The 20,285-nt window shown below is 40.7% G+C and overlaps 1 protein-coding gene across 4 annotated transcripts in view; it reads left to right on the top strand.

The window, feature by feature from the left end:
- Positions 1-9,459: 9,459 nt before the first annotated feature.
- pja2 (praja ring finger ubiquitin ligase 2) overlaps positions 9,460-20,285 on the top strand; it is a 96,326-nt gene continuing 85,500 nt past the window's right edge. For 3 of the 4 annotated variants that reach the window (XR_009645549.1, XM_060837272.1, XM_060837258.1), the window contains exon 1: positions 9,460-9,720. The gene's annotated coding sequence lies outside the window, so the exon portion shown is untranslated. The remainder of the gene's footprint in view (positions 9,721-20,285) is intronic. The other variant, XM_060837282.1, reaches the window with a different exon arrangement.

Genomic DNA, 20,285 nt, shown 5'->3' with positions numbered 1-20,285 from the left:
TTGTAGGAAGAAGGGTGGGAGGAAGTGTAATCCAGGTAGCTTTGGGAGTTGGTGGGTTTGTAGAAAATGTCAGTGTTGTGTCAGTCCCCGTTGATGGAGAGGTCCAGAAAGGGGAGAGTGGTGTCAGAAATGGTCCAGGAGAATTTAAGGTCAGAGTGGAATATGTTGGTGAAGTTGATGAACTTGTGGGAGCACGAGATGGTGCCGTTGTAGTCATCAATGTAGCGGAGGAAAAGGTGGGGAGTGGTGCCGGTGTAACTCTGGAAGATAGATTGTTCCACGTAGCCGACAAAGAGACAGGCATAGCTGGGGCCTATGTGGATGCCTGTGGCTACCCCTTTCATCTGGAGGAAGTGGGAGGATTCAAAGGAGAAATTATTGGGGGTGAGGACCAGTTCAGCCAAACAAATAAGTGTGTCAGTGGAAGGGTATTTGTGGGGATGTTGGGAGAGGAAGAAATGGAGGGCTTGAAGGCCCTGGTCATGGCGGATAGAGGTGTAAAGGGACTGAATGTCCATGGTGAAGTTGAGGTATTGGGGGTCAGGGAAACGAAAGTCTTGGAGGGGGTAGAGGGCATGAGTGGTATGCTGAACCTATGTGGGGAGTTCCTGGACCAGGGGGGAATAGGATGGTATTGAAGTAGGTGGGATGAATGCGGAGCCTTCCACATTCATCAAAGTTTCACCTGCACTTCCACACATGTCATTTACTGTATCCGTTGCTCCTGATGCAGTCTCCTCAATACTGGGGAGATGGGACACCTACTCACAGAGCACTTCAGAGTATATCTCCATGACACCTGCACCAATTAACTCTGTGGTTGAACATTTCAACTCTCCCTCCTACTCCGTTGAGGACATGTAGGTCCTGGGCTTCCTCCATTGCCACTCCCTTACCACATGCCTCGGGACCCTTCAACCCCATGGCATCAATGTGGACTTCACCATTTCCTCATTTCCCCTCCCCCCACCTTACCCCAGTTCCAACCTTCCAGCTCAGTACTGTCATCATGACCTGTCCCAGCTGTCAATCTTCCTTCCCACCTATCCACTCCACCCTCCTCTCTGACCTATCGCCTTCACCCCCACCTCTATCCACCTATTGCACTCTCGGCTACCTTCTCCGCAACCTCACCCCTATCCCATTTATCTCTCCACCCCTGAGGCTCCCAGCCTCATTCCTGATGAAGGGTCTTTATCCGAAATGTCGATTTTCCTGCTCGGATGCTGCCTGACCTGCTGTGCTTTTGCAACACCACTCTAATCTTAACTGATAGGGAAGCCTTTCACCTCCTAATATGTAAAATTATCATACACGTGTGAATGAAAACAGGAGATGAAAATTTCTTGATGTTGACTCTGTTACCCAGCTTTAATTTCTTTAAATAAAAATGGTAATTTGAGTGGTGACCACTGAAGCCACTTTAAGTTTGTATTTCATTCTTTGAAAAAAACATTTGTAACATCAATTTTGATGTTACAAAGCTGATTGAACAATGCTCAATACTACTTGCAACTCTAGAAAAGGAGGCAGTTTTTGTCAGTAGAGAGTCATAGAATTGTACAGCACAGAAACAGACTATTCTATCTAACTCATCCATGCTGAATAGATATGGCAAGCATGGTGGTACAGTGGTTAGCACAGCTGCCTTGCAGTGCCAGAGAGCCGGGTTCAATTCCCGTCTCAGGGTCTTGGTGGGTTGCTCTTCGGAGGGTCAGTGTGGACTTGTTGGGCCGAAGGGCCTGTTTCCACTCTGTAAGTAATCTAATCTTAACCTAAATGAATCTATTCCAATTTGGCTCATTTTCCTTTAAGCTCTTCCTATTCATGTACCCATCCCAATGCTTTTTAAATTGTCCTAAGATGGACAAGCAGGAGGCTAAAAGAGCACAGCAAGCTAGACAACATCAGGAGGTGAAGAAGTGAACATTTCGGGTGTAACTCTTTTTCAGGATTGGGGGTGAATGTGAGGGGAGCTGCAGATAACAAGGGGGTGGTGAGAAGGGCTGACTGATGAGGTAGTGATAGGTGAACACAGGTAGAGGTATGATCTGGTTGGTCGATGGAAGGAATGAATTTGGTAGCTGGAAGAAACAGTCGGTCAGAGGGAGGAGGAGAGCCTGGGAAGACAGGTTATTTGAAATTGGAGAACTCGATGTTGAGTCCTCTGGGCTATAGGCTGCCCAGGTAGAAGATGAGGTGTTGTTCATCCAGTTTGCAATCTGATTCACTGTGGCAATGGAGGTAGCTAAGGATGGTCTTGTCAGAAAGAAAATGGGAAGGGGAATTAAAATGGGCAGTGACTGCTGGCTGTACTGAGATGCTTGGCGAAAAGTGCCCTGAATTTACATTTGGTCTCACCGATTTAGAGAAGACCATAATGGGAGCACCACCAGCCTCCACTAATCCTCTATCAGCTCATTTAATCCTCTGCATGAAAATGTTGCCCCTTCGGTCCCTTTTTAAATCTTTCCCCTCCCGTCTTGCAGGAAGACCTGGATAACATCAGTCTTGTGCTGATAAATGGCAAATGATGGTTGGAATTCACAAGCTGCAAGCAATGATGGTCTCCAACAGGAGAGAATCTAAACACCTGCTTTTGACAGTCATTGACATTTTTATCACTGAATCCACCTTTCTCCCCCACAAATAACGTTTGACCGGTTCTTTGAAGTGTAACTTGCACTGTGGTTAAATTGGAGCCTTTAGATATATTGTATTTACATTTACAATTGGTATTTGATCAGGTGCCACATCAAGTCTGTTGTGTAAGATAAAAGTTAATGGTTTAGCAGCTAACATATTAACATTGATACGCCATTAGGTAGCTGGCAAAAATCAGACAGAATGTATGAGTGAATTTGTGCAGGTATCTATTCGGTGACCTCAAATTTTTTATAATTTACATCGGTGTCTCAGCTGAGGAGACTGATAGCTAAATTCATAGATAACACCAAGATAATATGTTGTGAAGAAGATATAAGGAGGTTGCAGGTAGGTATACATAGGATAGTGACCAAGCAATAGTCTGGCAGATTGAGTATGATGCAAAAAATGGGAAGTTAGTCACTCATTCTTTTATTTAAATGGAAAATAACTGCAGAATTCAGAGATGCAGAGGGATTTAGCTGTTTGAGAGCTTGATTCAAAAATGTTTGTTTGCAAGTCCAGCATGTAATTAAGAAAGCTAATTGGATGCTCTTCCTTATTATGAATGCAACTGACCATAACGTTTAGGACATTATGGTTCAGTTATACAGGACATTCATGAGATTACATCTCAAATACTGTGCACACTTTAGGTCTCCTTGTTTAAGGAAGGCTGTAAATGCATTAAAAACGGTTCAGATGAGGTTTTCTAAACTATGATCTGGAATGAGTCTTGTTAGCATAGCTTCAGTAGCCTCGCTTTATTTCCACTGGAGTTCATAAGAGTGAGGGATGGCTTAATTGAAATGTATAAGATTCTGAATGGTCATGAGAAAGTGGACATATTTCCAATAGCAGGAGAAAGTGAGGACTGCAGATGCTGGAGATTAGAGCTGAAAATGTGTTGCTGGAAAAGTGCAGCATCCAAGGAGCAGGAGAATTCCTGAAGAAGGTTCATGCCCGAAACGTTGATTCTCCTGCTCCTTGGATGCTGCCTGACCTGCTGCGCTTTTCCAGCAACACATTTTCAGCTCATATTTCCAACAGCAGACAATCTAATAACCTCCTTTGATATTCAGTAATGTTACCATCATTGAATCTCGTATTGTCAACATCCTGGGGGTTGCCATTGAACAGAAACTGAACTGGACTCACCACATAAACACAGTGGCTCCCAACAGTATGTCAGAAGCTAGGAATACTCTAATATGTAATTTACCTCCTGATTCTCCAAAGCCTGTCCATCATCTTCAAGGCATAAGTCAGGAGTACGATGGATTACTCCCCTGTTGCCTGGATGTGTGCAGCTCCAACAACAAGAAGTTTGACACCATCCAGAACAAAGCAGCCCGCTTAATTGGCACTACACCAAAGAACATCCACTATCTCCACCACTGACATTCAGTAGCAGCAGTGTGTACCATTTACAGGATGCACTGCAGAAATCCACCAAATGTCCTGAGATAGCAACTTCCAAACCCACAAGCACTTCCATCTATAAGAACAAGGACAGCAGATACAAGGTAACATCATCACTTGTAAATTTCCCTCCAAGTCATTTACCATTCTGACCTGGAAATAAAACACTGTTCTACACTGTTGCATGGTCAAACTCCTGGAATTTCCTCCCTACTGGCACTGTGGGACAACGTTTAGCACATGAACTACAATGGTTCAAGAAGGCAGCTCACCACAACCTTCTCTAGGGCAACTAGGAATGAGCAATAAATGCTGGCCAGTCAGTGATGCCCATGCCTTACAAGTGAATAAAACTCAAAAGACGAATTAGAATGTGAAACTTCAGACCCAGATAGATCAGCTATGATCTTATTGAATGTCAGAACAGGCTTGAGAGGTTAATTGGTCTATGTCTGCTCCTATTTCATATCTAGTTAACTAATTGTTAATTCACATATGATATAGCTGTGTGATAAATCAAACAACAAATAATAGCCGCGACTGATGAGAGTTGGTTAAAAAAAAGGGAAGGCAATTCATTTTGCAGCTATGGCTCTTAATGTCGAAGCATTTGTATGAATAGTGGAATTACTGATGATGTGGTCATCTGATCAATACTGCCTGGAGATAATAGACTTGAGTATTCCAAGAATCAGCCAGGGGCCATGAAAGTCTGGAGATCAAGATGACACAAAGGGATCATTCTCCAGCTTGAGACAAAGGCTAGAATTAGTCAATCTAATTAATGAGATAGATGGTAATCAATCTTTACTGTAAAAATTCATATAGTCGGTTCTGCTATAACACGTGTTTCTTCAACATGAATTGGCTATAACGCACTTGAAGAATTAGACCATTATTTGTAGAACGTGAACTTTCCTGACCTGTATAGGCTATAATGCAATTCTGGTTCCAGTGATTTGAATGGTGCTGCTATTACACAATTTTCTTGTGTAAACTCAACCACAACAACTGCCAATCTCCAAACACCGTCCTACAACTCATCCGCTTTATCCTCGATCACAACGTCTTCATCTTTGACAACCAGTTCTTATCCAGACATGTGGATCTGCCATGGGGACCAAATTTGCACCCCAATATGCCAACCTCTTTATGCACAAGTTCAAACAAGACTACTTCTCTACGCCAGATCTCCAACCAACATTATAATCCAGGTACATTGACGACATTTTCTTCCTCTGGACCCATGGCGAAGAGTCACTGATAAAACTACACAGTGATATCAACAAGTTTCATCCCACCATCAAACCCACCATGGACTACTCTCGACTATATGTCTCGTTCTTGGACACATGCATCTCCATCAAAGATGGACACCTCAGCACCACACTCTACTGCAAGCCCACAGATAACCTCACAATGCTACACTTCTCCAGCTTCCACCCAAAACATATTAAAACAGCCATCCCCTATGGACAAGCGATATGCGTACACTGGATCTGCTCAGATGAGGAGGAATGTGACGGACACCTGGAAGTACACAGGGATGCCCTCACAAGAATGGGGTACAATGCTCAACTCATTGACTGCCAGTTCCGACATACTACAGCAAGGAACTGTAATGATCTCCTCAGGAGACAGACACATGCTGCAACCGACAGGGTACCCTTTGTTGTTCAGTATTTCCCAGGAGCTGAAAAACTACACCATGTTCTTTGTGACCTGCAACACATTATCAATGAGGATGAGCACCTCGCCAAGACCTTCCCCACACCTCCACTGCTTGCCTTTAAACAAACGCCAAACCTCAAACAAATCATTGTTCGTAGCAAGCTGCCCAGTTCTCAGGACAACTCCATACAACCCTATCACGATAGGCGCTGCAAGACGTGTCAGAGTGTAGACATGGATACCACCATTACACGTAGGGACACCTCCCACCTTGTACGTGGCAGGTACTCATGTGACTCAGCCAACATTGTCTATCTTATATGTTGCAGATAATGATGCCCTGAGGCATGGTACATTGGGGAAACTGAGCAAAGGTTATGACAACGGATGAATTGGCACCGCACAACAATCAACAGACAGGAGTGTTCCCTCCCAGTTGGGGAACACTTCAGTGGTCAAGGACATTTGACCTTGGACCTTCGCGTGACCATCCTCCAAGGCGGACTTCGGGACAGGCAGCAGCAAAACGTGGCCAAGCAGAGGCTGATAGCTAAGTTCGGTACCCATAGGGAGGGCCTCAACTGGGACTTTGGGTTAATGTCACATTACAGGTGACCACCATTGCATTATACACACACACAGACACACTCCTATACACACTGATACACATATACACAGACACGCACACAGACACTCACACACACCCTTACAGACACACAAACTCCCACACTCTCACAGGCATCCTCTCAGAGACTTAGACCACGCAATACTCATGCACACACCTATACAGTCTCTCTCACAGACACTCACAATCCCCCATCCCGACACGCACACACACTCCCACACACACACATGCACCCCCTCACAAACTTAAAACACTCTACACTCACTACACACACACACATATACACTCTCTCTCACACTCACAACCCCCAACCCAGAGACACACAGACACAAAGACCCACATGCACTTATATATTTTGTGGGCTGAATTTGTACTTGCAAAGTTATGTTGTACTTCGCTCAAAAACTGCATGAATTCATGTAAAACTCTGAACTCAAAAACTGCATGAATTCATGTAAAACTCTGTTATCTCACTTTTTAGATTAGAATCAATCTAACCATCATGTCTTAGACAAAGAATACAAGGGGCTAACACCTTTAACATATTGTCTAGCTAACATCAATTGTTACAGCTAACCTGAGAATGCAACTTTTAAAGAAAGGTTTTGTGATTTACACATGAAGGAAGTGAAACTATAATGGTATTCGGACAAATGAAAGACTCAACAGCTTAGATAAAACCCTGAAGAGGTTATTTGAAGTTGAATAACAAATGTATGAAAGTTCTATCAGATTTTCCAAACTGGGAGTTGAAATCACAATTAAGTCTATTGAGGTATTGCAGAAAGAGATTTTGATCTTTGATTTCAGTGTTGTACGAGTCCAGCTTTTGGATACTAGACAGGAAAGATTTGGAAAGAAGTGCTTTTGGGATTCATATTTCTGCCATGAGTTTCAAATCTGTAAAGCTGTGTTATATGCAAAATAGATCCAAACAATTTATTTATCTTCTATTTCTATGTTTAATAAACTTCTGTTTTATTATTGAAGCCAAATTAGCAATACTGCGTGCTTGTTTTAGTGACAGACCACTTTGTTAAAACCAGATATGATATATCAAGCCAGATTTCAGTTTGGGACCTTACTAGCAATAATGTCAGGTGGGATCATATTAGGGCTTGTATGTTTAGGCAATGGAACTTTTAGTTTTGGGAATTGAATTTTTAAATGCAAGGTAGAAGGGAAAACAAATCTGGATTTAAGAAACAGCTCAATGAAACTATATTAATTACAACTCAAAATATGGTCAACAATTACTTAAAGGATTTAGAGTGAGAGGTGTGCCAACAGTAAACAAAAAGTGATTCCCCCTTCGCTTAATAATAAAGCCAGCAAGTATTAAGATTACAGTTGTCCCTTTTGGAAATATAAATTATTCATATGGGTTCTAGATTCAGAGGAATGTTTTGAAGGTAAAGTTAATTTGCTTAAATCTCTGACTTAGATATCCTAAGTAAGACAATTTGCTATGGAGCTAGATTACTAGAATTCTATTTTGATGTTGTAATATACCTGTGTAATCTCACAGAAACAGGCATGACAACCAGTTTGATTTTAGGGTATCCCAGGTCAGGTGAACTGGCCATGTTAAATTGCCCATAGTGTTAGGTGCATTAGTCAGAGGGAAATGGGTCTGGGTTGGTTACTCCTCGGACGGTCGATGTGGGCTTGTTGGGCCGAGGGGCCTGTTTCCACACTGTAGGGGATTTAATTTAATCTAAAATCTAAAGTATACATGTTTAGAAAGATAGTGTGAAGTCAATAGTACATTCATTTTAACTCTGTACCACATAAGATTTTCTTTTAATGGGAAATATAGGACATGGAGTTTGAATTTCATTTTAAAATATATTGATCTCGACTGAGATTTTCCCAATTCCTTTCTTCCTTTTCTCCCCCCTTGTCCACTTTATTTTCTTTCTGTTTTCTCTGTTTTCATTTCCAGGTTTCTCTTCTCTCTTCTTTTGCTCTATTAGATGTCTTTGTCTCACTGTCTTTCCTTTCCCAGTTCACTATTCTGCCTGTGTCTCACCCTCCTTTTAGTAACCCATTTTCTATCCTCTCACTCTTTCCAGAATCTTATTTTTGTTTTGCCAGCTATTCTTGCAAATTTCCCTCTGTTGGATCTCTTCTTACCATGCCCACTCCCTCTCTTTCTGCTTATGTTTCCATTTCCTCCATTCCCTTTACTCTTCTTCTGTTGTTCTTCAATACTCTCCATCATCACCTTTTACTTCCAGTTTTATCCTCATCTTGTTACACCGTCACAGCAATGATCTTTAATGTCTCTTTTCTCCCATATCTTTTCTTGCATTTCTCCCTTTTGCTGTTATCATCACATCTCTCCCAATCACACAGCCTGACTGTCATTTCCTTCTCTTTCTCTACTGCATTTGCTTCTCCATTGTTTCTCCTTTGTTTCCCCCATTCTCAGTTTCTCCCTTTATACTCTCTTTGAGTACTAAGTCAACCTCTTTCATCTCATCTCTACTTCCATGTTCCCTTTTCTTCCTTACCATCCTTCTGTTCTGACTCCTTACACCTACCTTATACATTTTTCCACACTTCTCTCCTTTTTTGCCTCTCCATTCTCTTGCTCTACTTCTCATATCATTTTCTCCCTTTAATGCCCTTTTCTGTTCCTGTTCTTTTCCCCGATTTTATTCTTCCAATCATTTTCTGAAAACTGTGTCCTCTTATTTTTCCCTTCTCTCGCTTTATACCTCACCCTTTATCTTTCCGTTCTTCCTCCATTTCCTAAGTCCTTATCTCCTCCCTGTATTTTCTAGTCCTCTCCCTAGCCTCCACTACTCTTGCACTTGAATTGTATCCTGTTTTTAGCCTGACTTCACTTTTCTATTCTCCAGATGTGATATTTTTCCTCTACTGTCCAGCTGAGCACACTACTTTGTTTTCTGTTGGTCGTGTTCAACTCCTTCTCATCTATTGTTCATAGTTTCTGTGCCCTTCATCTGTTACCCTCCATCGCCCCCAATTTGCCCCTCCCTCTCGCAGTGATAGTTTGGTTGCTGATTGGTTATTGGCCCCTCAGTGACGTCTTTCTCTCTTGTGGGCTGTTTTACTGCTGGAGTGAGGCTGTTGGGAGATGAGGGAGAGAGGAGGAAGCGAGGGCTTGAGAAGTAACCGCTGTACATCGCAACTGAATGCTTGTTCCAGGCCGTCGAAGTAGCTGCAATACCTACAGTATGAGCCGCTGTCACTGGCCCATGAGTGGAGAAATTTGACTTATAACTGGTTCTGTTTCCAGCCTCCGGAATCCTGTCACTGGCCGGGCCTAGGGAATGTTTCGCACAACCTAAAGCCTGAATCGGGGAAAACTATCGCCTTCTATTTCTGTATGTATTGCAAACAAAACGCAGGTGATCTGTCATCTGCAGCGAGTAACTGCGTTATTGAGGATCTTTGTAATACTGTTAGTGGACCAACTCTTTTAATGTATTCATAGTCGCCGTTGGCAGTAAGAGGTTGTTGCTGGAGACATTAAATACAGACCGTTATTTGAGCAGAACAAAATTCACCTAACATGTTTGCAAGTTTCATGTTAGAAGTTGTTAATGTAGCTAATGGGCCATTTAGTCCTATTTGGCCTCTTTTCCATCCCCATCCCCATTCACGAAGGTCATGACCTCTGACTATACCATCAAGTCCATGCTTCTCTCTGCCTGTGTGCAGTATTCCTTGAATACATTAAATGACTCAACTTCTACTCTTTTCTGTGGAAGAGCATGACAAAGATAATGGTGTTTGGAAAGAAGAGATTCTTCATGCTTATCTCATTTGGGAGACTTGTTTTTAATTGGTGTCTCTACCCTATCCTGTACAGTTCTAGATTGCTCCTCAAAGGAAAGCAAGTCTTTGTATTTACTCTGTCAAACACCCTCAGAATTTTTTGTTTCAGTAAGATTGTCTTGGTTGGTTAGATAGAAAGACAAATGAGTTGGTAAGATCAAGAGTCAAAAGTTGAGGTATCAAAAGATTGGTTTAGTACATTTTAGAGACTAAACAATTCTGAAATACAGACATTGGGAATGAAGACGCAATAACGTTGTCCTGGCAATGATTGAAAAAGCAATTGAGGTTATGAATGAAAGAGGAAGAACGAATATCAGATGGCCATATAACATCAAATAATGATTAAAATTAAAGAGCATATTCTTCAAATCTCCAGTGAACATAAGCCCAACTGTCCTTTATCAGGTTATCTCTTCAGAACCTTCTCTGAACTGCTTCTAAAAGTATTAAGTATATACCTTAAATAAGGAGACCAGAAACACATGGTAAGCAGGTATGATCTCCCCAATGCCCTGTAAAGTTGTAACCCTAACTTTATGTCAATATTCTGTTCCCCTTGCAATGAATTCCAATGTTTCTTGCCTACTTGCTGTATCTACTTGCTTTGGAATGTGATTCATGTACACAGACGCATCGATCCTGCTGCACTTGCAACTTGCTGTGGCTTGAGTCCATTTAAGTAAGATTCATCCTTCTACTTTACAAAGTGAACAACCTCACATGTTCCCACATTACCCTTCATCTGGGAAAGTTTGTGCAGTCACAACTTACCAAAATCTCTGAGGTTGTTTATATGCACCTCATAGCTTGCTTTTCTACCTACCTATATTACAAAATTGGCTTCAATGCACTTAGTTCCTTCATCCCAGTTTTGTTCTAATATTACACTTAAAAGTCAAGCTTCTAGGGTGGTATTGTGTTTTTATTGTATAGGTTTAAATTGTGTTCTCTGGAAATAAGTTATGCAACTGCCTAATTTTTCCTTATTTATCCCTCTGCATCCATCTTAAGTTTATGGCTTATTTCCTTCTGCCTTTCACCATCACCCTATTTATAATGTATCTCTCCAATTTTTGACTGTATCACAGACCTTTACTTTTGACCTTCCCCTTTTCTCTGCAGTTATGTAAATATTTTTAATTCTGATAAAAGGTCACAGATGCTGCTGCTACTCTTGAGTATTTCTGGTGTCTCATGTTTTTGTCATAAAGTGCTGTTGCATTTTAGATATTTTACAAAGCTAATCAATATGTGTATTTCATTACCTTTTGAATCAAAACACTTAGCAGGTAACGGAGTTGTATTTAGATTAATTTATGATCCGCCAGCAGGGCCTTCCATCAGGGATCTTGTGGTCACTTCAGCTTTAATATTTTCACTTTCATTGGTTGTGCATCATTTTAGGTATGTCTTGTAGATAGTGGAGTGCTGCAGTCATTATTAGTGTCCAGTGCAATGGCTCTCTCCCTTAATTCTGCTGTCTGTTCCATGAAGCTTGTGGCTTTATTTAAGCAGATTATGTTGAAGCAGCTGCATCTTGACAGCAAACAATGTTTTTTCCATACTGGACTGAAACTGTCCCCTAAATAAAAACCGAAAGCACTGCGGATGCTGTAAATCAGAAACAGAAATTGCTAGAAAAGCTCAGCAGGTCTGACAGCACCTATGGAGAGGAATCAGGGTTAATGTTGCAGGTTGAGTGACCCTTCCTCAGAACTTTTCCAGCAATTTCTGTTTTTGAAACTCCCCTGCTTGGGTTTTGCATTGGTTGGTAACCTACTGTTATTCTTTTACTCATGAGATAACCTGTAGAAAAGCTAGAGCCATCTGCACCAAAGTGTTTTAAGTTAAACACTTTGATTAATGAAATTTTGGCATATTCAAAACTTTGTCTAATTTCTGTCTGAATAGTTGAATAAAATATTTATGGATTTTTGTTCAGGACAATGACCCGAAATGAGAATTAGTACAACACTGGCTTAGCTCAAAGTATGCTTATATGTAACTTGGGATTCATTTTAATTTTGCGTCCTAAAGGTGGGTCACTTTTGGGACACTATAACGGCATGCCTTAGATTCTTGCCAGAGCTCTAAATTCTCAAATTACATTCTTTTCTACTATAGATTCTGTAGTTAAAACACTTGTTTAGTTTGTGGAATATTGAGCATGATACTGATTTGTTAACACAATTTTTTTGTAGGAATGAAGTCTCATTTTTAAAATTCATTCATGGGACATGCACGTAGCTGGCTGGCCAGCCTTTTTGCCCACTCCTAGTTGCCTTTAAGAAGGTGTTGTGAGCTGCTGCCTTGAATCGCTGTAATCCACATAGGTTGAGCCACAGTGCACTTAGGGATCGTGACCTAGCAACAGTGAAACAATGGCGATATACTTCCAAGTCAGGATGATGAGTGGCATGGAGAGGAGTTTGCAGGTTGAGGTGTCTCCAGGTATTTACTGCCCTTTGTGCTTTAACATGGAAGTGGTCGTGGATTTGGAAGTGTTGTCTAAGGATCTTAGGTGAATTTCTGCAGTGCATCTTGCAGATGGTATTCACTGCTGCTATGGAGCATCATTGGTGGACAAAGTGGGTGCTTGTGGATCAGCCAGATTTTAAAAAAATATTCCACATAGCAGTGCTGCAGTTGTTCAAATTGTGTTTAAAATAAGTAATTTGGGTGAAGTTACCAGAGTGTATGTTCTCATTTATGTTCTGAAATGTTTCACATAAAAGTAACAATACTACTTTTTTCTCACCATGAGTCTGAAGTTTTCCAGGAAAGTGAAAAGCATCCATACAAATAGTTGTCTGCCATTGTTCAGATTTTAACATAGTTACTCAATGAAATTTAATTTCAGCTATTTTCATTCTGATCTTGTGACAATGTTACTGCTAGTCTTGATCTTTGCTTTTATCTGTTTTGAAAATATTTATCTTTCTGTAAGCCTGAAGAACATACCAGGATTATTTTCCTTGGTATATTCATGCTTTTCACTGAAGAAATCTTTCAGCTTTTGCATATGCACATTGGAGTGGCGTTATTATGATCATTAAATTGCCGAAACAATGCTCGTACTACACGAGTGACTTCCTCTAGTAACAAAGATGTTTGATGAGGGCAGAGCATTGGACCTGATCTATATGGAGTTCAGTAAGGTGAACGACAAGATTCCCCATGGGAGACTGGTTTTCAAGGTTAGATCTCTTGAAATACATTTGGATACACAACTGACTCGAAGACAGAGGACGATGGTGGAGGGTTGTTTTTCAGACTGGAGTACTGTGACCAGTGGAGTGCCATGAGGATCGGTGCTGGGACCACTGCTTTTCATCATTTATATAAATGATTTGCTTGTGAACATAGGAGGTATAGTTAGTAAGTGTGCAGATGACACCAAAATTGGAGGTGTAGTGGACAGAAGGTTAACTCATTATTACGGGTTCTTGATCAGATGGGCCAATGGGCTGAGGGGTGGCAGATGGAGTTTAATTTAGATAAATGTGAGGTGCTGCATCTTAGGAAAGCAAACCTTAACAGGACTTATACACTTAATAGTAAGGTCCCAGGGAGTGTTGCGGAACAAAGAGACCTTGGAGTGCAGGTTCATAGCTCCTTGAAAGGGGATTCGCAGGTAGGTAGGATAGCGAAGGTGTTTGGTATGCTTTCCCTTATTGGTCAGAGTATTGAGTGCAGGAGCTGGAAGGTCATGTTGCAGCACATTGGTTAGGCCACTTTTGGAATATTGCGTGCAATTCTGGTCTCCTTCCTATCAGAAGGATGTTGTGAAACTTGAAAGGATTCAGAAAAGATTTACAAGGATGTTGCTAGGGTTGGAGGATTTTAGGGAGAGGTTGAATAGACTAGGGTTGTTTTCCCTGGAGTTTCGGAGGCTGAGAGGTGATCTTGTAGAGGTTCATAAATCATGAGGAGCATGGATAGGATAAGTAGACACGGTCTTTTCCCTGTAGTGGGTGGATTCAAGAACTAGAAGGCTAGGTTTAGGGTGAGGGGGAAAAGATTTAAAAGGGACCTAAAGGGGCAGCATTTCCCACACACAGGGTAGTGCGTGTATGGAATGAGCTGCCAGACGAAGTAGTGGAGGCTCGTACAATTACAACATTTAAAAGGCATCTGGATGGGTAATAGAATAGGAAGAGATTAGAGGGATATGGGCCAAGTGCTGGCAAATGGGACTAGATTAGTTTACGATATCTGGTCGGCTGCGACAAGTTGGACTGAAGGATCTGTTTCTGTGCTGTACAGCTCTGTGACTCTGACTCTGTAACTTTATTGGTTTTAAGAATTAGGCTGTATTTGTTGACAAGAGAAGCATGTGCACTATGCTGTTGGAAGGTGCTTATACATGCACTTGTGAATAAGATTTATTTTTATGTTTTCAATCATGAATGTTTCACTGGAGGTTGGAAACTGGGTGAAGAGGTGAGAGGTCAGGACCCAGGAGGAGTGGGAGATCATGACAGGTTGAAAGTCAGGAGTATCAGGGGTAGGGTGTCAATATCTGGACCCTGGAGAGAACCGGAGTAGTGGGGCAGTGGGTGAGGGAGATAGAGAGCAAGAGACAAAGCCAGGGAAGAAAATAGATTGGGTAGGATGGGGTGGGGAGGTTCAAAGAATAGGAGAGCCCCCTCCAGTACAACACCCACTCCCACCACCACTCCCTTTAATGGTAGTCATCTTTTCTGCTACCAAACGCTGTTTCAGTGTCACGTCTATTCCGTGCACGTGCGCAGTTCGCACATGAATCAATAACGTAGAGGCTCTTGAACCATCCATATGCACGTTTACAAGTGAACACATGAATGCAGTTTCCCCACAGTTGGTGTCACTAAAAGTTGCTTCAGAATGAAGATAGGTTGAAAACCAAAAACTTGGCAGTGCATAAGTTTAAATTAAGCACTTAGTGAGGTCAAAAAGGAGGATGATTACTCACTGATAACAGATGCCTAAAATAGCAAGCTTTTCAAATTTCCTCTGCTGATGGTTTTGGGAGAGACATGTATGTAATGAACATTCTGCTTGTTCGAAAATAACTGCAATTTAACCACACTTTTGTTTCTCACTCAATGTCAGGTTTAAAAGAAACCTTAGATGAAATGGCAATGATGCCAGGATACCATATGGTGTCAGTTCTACAGTATGTCTATTGTGCAGTGATAAAAATAAAACAGAATGCATGGTAATAAGTCAGTGCAATAATGAGTTATTAGATCATTATCAATCATGTCATCAGATTGCTATCCTGTAAACTGCTTCCTGCCATTGTCATAACTTATTTACTGTTATGACACAGATTGGCAACTGAACCAAGTCAACCTTTCTGCCTCTATTTACAACAGTAAAATTAAAACTGTCGAAGACCCACGATAGTAACTCCAGTTGGTTCCAGTTGTATAATCGGTACCACGCTTTGCAAATAATTTAGTTCTGGAAAACGGTTTTGTTTCTTAAATAAAATAATTTATTAAATATGTAATAACGTAAGCAGATAAAAAGTACAGCCATAAATTTACAAAAATAATAAAACTTTACTAGATTACATAAACAATTTCATGATACATTTCACAGGCATAGGTATGGACTTATTAGTTGCTTTTCTGGAAACACTACATATTTTTGTATTCATTCAAGTATGGGTAGTAATACATCTAACTCAGCTTTGAACTCTTTGGGCTTCTGAAAGTTGGAGGGGAAATTAGCCAGAAGCTTTTAAATTTTCATGCTGTTGTCAGTTGAAAAAAACTTCAACTCTGGTTCTATCCTGAATAATAGACTGTTTCAACCTAACATCTCAGTTATTATACAGCATATACCATCTGCTTAAACATAGGATCTCTTCTAGACTTGCTGGAACCAATTCCCTGGTATTGAACAAACAAAAGCTTGTCTGGTTTGTTCATTTCCTTTTGTCACAACCTGTTTCTTCAAGGTCCTCAAGTTAGCTTCAGCTCCAAATGAAAATTGATAAAAGGAATAACAATAAAAAAAAGGAAAAATCAGTGAAATTCTAACAGTACAGTCATTAGAATGAAAATGTCCATGTCCAAAATGTTAAACCAGATTATAACCCGGTTGCATCATAACTGCCCACTGTCATCTCTGGCCACCTGCTGACAAGTTAAAATCCACTCTAAAGAATCCATAAAAAAGTTATTCAGTAATTATTTGCTATTCCAATTTTAAATAATTTGCTGTTATCTTGCTATCAGCTGATTTTTGTCATGGAGTTTTGATTTTGCACCTATCCTGTATTTATGTCCTATCTTTGCTGTTTGTATTCAATGCAAATTGAGTGACATTTCATCAACTTAATTTTAGTTAACAGAGCAAAATCTGGGACTCAATAAATGATTATGAAAATAATTTGGTGTTACAAATTCAAATATTTAAAGGCTTGATTTAGAACCACACTCTAAGGTAAATTATTTACCTGCTAAGGGTTTATTGATTTATTAAATAATTTTCTACTGAATAAGCTGATTAGTTTAACGAGATGCCAAATTTTGCTGTTTACTGACTTCTCTGCTGGAGTCAAAAGTTTTAAAAATGAAAAGCAAGATTCCGTACTGAATAAAGGCTTAGAATGAGGAGTACACATAGACCATGTGAGATTTGCTCATTATTTAATAAACTCCTATGTCTGTCTATTTTTCCAACAAAATAAAGATTTAAGTTATCAAGTGTATGGCTTTGAAAAGAGCTATCATGTTATAAGCGAATGTATGTATATTACATATAAACATATTTAAAAGAGGAATCAGTAGCAGTGTAGGCCACTCGCTCCTTACTCCACATTCCAACTTGTCATGGGTAACTTTTTGCCCTGTTGCTTATCAAGAATCTATCTATCCTGCTTTCAAAATATTCAATGACGTTCTTTTCCCCCAACTCTTTTGAGAGATAAAGTTCCAAAGATTCCAAACCATCTGTGAAAATGAATTCTCCCGACTGTCACTTAAATGAGTGAAATTCTCCAGCAAACGTGAACATCCAGTTCCACATCCACCTTGTCAAGGCCCTGCAAGATCATGTATATTTCAATAACATTGACTATCACTCTTCTAAATTTGAATAGATACAAGCGTAGCCTGTGCAAATCTAACCCCTACCCAGATGGCCTCATTTGCTGGTCCGTCTAGGATGCACTCCATCATTATTGCACTGATGGTTTCCTTGATTCCATGATGCAATGCTCCCATTTTCTTACATCTTCTTTATTTCCCCTGAGACTTCTATACCCTAAAATATGGAGTTGCCAGTTCTGTCTGTCTTTCAACCATGTCTCAGTGATTGCAATACCATTCCCATAAGCTCATCAATGCTGTAAGTTCATCTGCCTTACCAGTCAAGTTCCTTGCATTAAAATAGATACAGTTTAGCTTTCCAGACCTCCCATGTGTCTAATCCTACCCTGTCTTCTCGATTTACTGGACTGTCCCGGCATTCCTCCTACACCTGACTAGATCTTGCTTTCAACTTCACATCTATTGCGTGCTCCATCCGCCTGCCAAATTAGTTTAACACTTCCTCAACAGCACAGGCAAACATCCAGGCAAAGATATTGGACCCAATATGTTTCAAGTGCAATCCATCCAGTGTGTAGAGGTTGCCACCCCTGCCAGAAGCTGCCACCTATTCATCTGAAGTATGTTCCTATTCCTATTCTCAGTAGCTTGTGGCTCCAGGAGTAATCCAGAGATGACAACTTTAGTGGTCTTCCTCTTTAATATGTTACCTAATTCTCTCAATTCCTGTTGCAAGACCTTTATTTTTAAATCCATGTTGTTGGTACCTGACATGTACTAGGACTACTGACTGTTTGCCCTCCCCTTTTAAAATACCTTGCAACTGCTCTGGCACATCCCTGACCCTGGTATCTGGGAGGCAAATACCGCAGTGGAGTCACGTTTGCTGTCACAGAATCGCCTGTCATCTTTTTGTAACTCCTTATTTCCACTTCACAACTTAATTTCCTTGTGGAAGTGGTGGATGTGGGTACAATTACATCATTTAAAAGACATTTATTGGTCAGCATATTGAGTACGGAGTTGGGACATCATGTTGTGGCTGTACGGGACATTGGTTAGGCCACTTTTGGAATATTGCGTGCAATTCTGGTCTTCCTTTCAGAAGAATGTTGTGAAACTTGAAAGGGCTCAGAAAAGATTTACAAGGATGTTGCCAGGGTTGGAGGATTTGAGCTATAGGAAGAGGTTGAATAGGCTGGTCTCTCTAAAGCGTCTGAGGCTAAGGGGTAATCTTTATAGAGGTTTATAAAATCATGAGAGGCATAGATAGGGTAAATCGAGAAAGTCTTTTCCCTGGGGTGGGGGAGTCCAGAACGAGAGGGGCATAGCTTTAGGGTGAGAGGAGAAAGATATAAAAAGGACTAAAGGGCCAACTTTTTCATGCAGAGGGTGGTGCGTGTATGGAATGAGCTGCCAGAGAAGGTAGTGGAGGCTGGTACAATTCCAGCATTTAAAATTTATCTGAATGAGTATATGAATAGGAAGGGATTTGAGGGATATGGGCCAGGTGCTGGCAAATAAGACTAGATTAGGTTAGGGTATCTGGTTGGCATGGGCATGTTGGACCGAAGGATCTGTTTTTGTGCTGTACATCTCTATGACTCTCTGATTCTATTTGGATGAGTACATGAATAGAAACACCTTGCAGGGATATGGGACAGGAGCAGGACAGTGGGGACAAGATGGAGATTGGTCCAACTAGACCCCGCCAAACAAAGGGTCTGCTTCCATGTGGTATGACTGAGGCACCAGCATCAACCCCTGTAGCACACTATTTGTTGCATCTTGCGAACAAAAAAGATGCAACGGCTAGTGTAGTACAGGGGTTAGTGCTGGCGTCAATCAGCTATCTGTATATATTAATTCCTACACCAGAAGCTTTTGTTTTCTGTAATAAGCTTTGGCATGAAACTTCATCAAATGTTGTCTTGAAATTTCAAGTGCACCAGTTCCTCTTTATCCATAGCATCTTCCAAGAATTCCAGTAAATTAATTAAGTGATAAAATACACACTTTTTAGACTAGACTTAATTGACGTGTAACAGCTGTGCTAATGGATAAATAAAAAATGTTTCTTTGACCAAGAAGGGTTTCAAAGGATGAGGTTTGATAACCAATCAACCGGTTAATACCACAAAATAAATACTGTAGGTTACAAGAACAGATCAGAAGCTGGCAATTGTGATAAATATCTCACCACCTGACTCCCCAAAATGTATCCATCATCTCCAAGGTACAAGTCAGCAATGTGATGGATGTAGCTTCAACAATACTCAAGAAACACACTGTTACCAGAGACGAAGCAGCTCCTTGACTTGACACCCTGTCTCATGCCTTTAACATTTATGCCTTCCACCACTGACATACATTGCAGCAGTGTATTCTGTACAAGATGTACTGAAGCAACACCAATGTTTCTTCAACAGTACCTTTCAAACCTGCTATTACCTGGGAAGACGAGGGCAGCAGACATGTGTGAATACCATGATCTGCAAGCTCATCTCCAAGTTACACACCATGCTGTCTTGAAACTGTTACTTCACAGTCATTGGATCAAATTTCTGGTACTCCCTGCCTAACAGGTGCAGGTAAACATTCATCAATGACTTAAGAAGCAGCTCATCAACTCATTTCCAAGGGCAGTCAGTTCCTCAGTTTTCATGGCATTAAAGTTTATCAAGACCTTGTTTCATTAAACCATATTAACTCTACCTTGAATTTTCTGAAATTCTTTTTATAATCACTTTATTTATAGCTTCCATTTAGCTAATTGGCCTGTAGTTTCATGCTTTCTGTCTCCCTTTCAAAATAAAGGAACATGTAAAGAATTTAAATAAATAGAATGGAAAATAAATAAAAGTATTTATATTCTAACAGAGGTCCTCCTGCAGCCAACTATGGCAATTTTGGAAAATCAACAGTCACACGAGCCACTTCTATAGGACTTGAGAATGAAGAGCAAACATAGAAACGTGGAGCACGTGTCGGGCACTTAGCCCTTTATTACAATTGATTAAAGGTAACTAAAAAGCCACGAGGAAGGAGCTGGATAAAATTGA

The sequence above is a fragment of the Hemiscyllium ocellatum genome, chromosome 2 (assembly GCF_020745735.1).
Source record: "Hemiscyllium ocellatum isolate sHemOce1 chromosome 2, sHemOce1.pat.X.cur, whole genome shotgun sequence".
Lineage (NCBI taxonomy): Eukaryota > Metazoa > Chordata > Chondrichthyes > Orectolobiformes > Hemiscylliidae > Hemiscyllium > Hemiscyllium ocellatum.
This window is presented reverse-complemented; position numbering and strand designations above follow the sequence as displayed.